Source organism: Lontra canadensis, unplaced genomic scaffold (genome assembly GCF_010015895.1).
Source record: "Lontra canadensis isolate GAN:19392208 unplaced genomic scaffold, GSC_riverotter_1.0 scaffold344, whole genome shotgun sequence".
In the NCBI taxonomy this organism is placed as follows: Eukaryota; Metazoa; Chordata; class Mammalia; order Carnivora; family Mustelidae; genus Lontra; species Lontra canadensis.
In genome coordinates, this window is record NW_022631338.1 from 23,172 (window position 1) to 25,085 (window position 1,914).

The window sequence follows — 1,914 nt, forward strand, 5'->3', positions numbered from 1 at the left end:
AAAATCAGAGTGGCTAATTAAGGCCTCGAGAGGCTAATTTCAAGTCTAATCAGATTTGGCCGTGTAGACTTTGATCTGTCCTGTAACCACTGCTCCATTACCACCAATGGGCCTCGCATAACAAATAAATAGGTACCTTGTGTCAGAAGCCAGTGACTGTCTATCTAATAGCCATTTTCTCATTTTCCCTTCATTTTGTTGGGCATGATATATTCAACTAAAACTCGGCCTTTCAATAGTATACAGCATAGTTCTGGCCAATGGGATGAAAGTAGAGATTGCTGGATGGGGCTTCATCAGCATTACTTAAGTGAAGAACAGAAATGAAAAGAAAAAATAAATCCCCATGTTGTTTAATCATTGTTATTTGGATTTTTCCAAATCCAGCTAACTAGCCGAATTAACCCCCAAACAATTAACACAACATGATACCCAGAATTGAGGGAATGAAAAGTAATAGAATCTAAAACATGGAATAGGATGAGAAAAGAAGGGAGGGAAGCAGATGTCAAGAACCTAGATATTTGGGGCTCCTGGGTGGCTCAGCTGGTTAGGTGTCTGCTTTCAGCTCAGGTCATGATCTCAGGGTCCTGGGATCGAGCCCCGCATTGAGCTCCCTCCTCAACAGGGAGTCTGCTTCTCCCTCTGCCCCTCCCACTCTTTCTCTCTGTCAAATAAATAAATAAAATCTTAAAAAAAAAAAAAAAAAAGAACCTGGATATTTGCAGACTGGAAAGGTGACCCTAGATATTTAATGTAAAATATTTGGTCAAAGTGCCACCTGCTATACCTTGGAAGGTCATTAATGTGTTGATTGAGGCTGTGGTATTAGAGAAGATGGTAGGAAACTTTTAGAATATGGGTAGATAACTTGCCATTCTCAGCAGTCTAGAGCTCCTCAACTGAGCCAGCAAGTGAGATGGGAAGAAATACCACTCTGCTAAGGAAGGTACTCATTTAATTAATTAATTAATTAATTAAGGGACAGAGAGAGAGAGTGTGTGGGGAGGGGCAGAGGGAGAAAAATCTCAAGCAGACTCCTCACTGAGCACGGAGCCTGATGCAGGGCTCCATCTCATGACCCTGAGATCATGACCTGGGCCGAAATCAAGAGCTGGATGCTTAACTGACTGAGCCACCGAGGCGCCCCTAAGGAAGGTACTCTGGACATTCAGTCTGTAATCTAAATTTCCAGAAAGGCCGGTATTCTGGACCCTGCAAGGCTGAGAAAACGTGCTTTATCAGAAGGGCGTAGAGGGTACCCTACCTGGACAGAGGTTGTGTAAGCCTGTTGCCAGAGGTGTGATTACCCACTGGAAGCCATGGTTCCAACTCTTCCAGCAGTGCACATTAAGTAGTATATGTTAAATTAAAATTTAGGGGATGGGCAGAACTCATAAGCTAGAAATAAAGAAAACAAATCATTAGGAATTGACCAGAAGCCTATTAAGCTGTTGGGGAATTGTATTGCCAAACCCCAAACCTGGTTTGTAACAGCCTGGGATGGTTCAATTCCCACAGCAATCTCATAACTCTTGTTCTCCTTCCCTTCCCTGGGCAATTCACATCTATAAGAAACCGGTAATGTGTAGAGTCCCCAGAAAGGGTGTCTTTCCAAACCTACCACAGGTGTGGCCACGGAAGACAATGAATGAGGAATAACCTCTCAGAGAGAGAAGAGGGCCATGGAGGGCAATGACCAGGAGTTCCTGCCACAAGAGGGAGGGTTGAACTCTTGCTGTTCTTGCTTCTGAGGATTTGGTCATTACTACTGGAGAGTAACTGCTATATTTCCATCCCTCCTTTTTAAAATGGAAGTTCTTATTGTAGTTCTTCTATATCTTTTCTAGTACTGCAGGTTAGATGTGTCAGGGCTTAGTCACCAGGAGTTATATCCAGAACTGATGGAAGGGA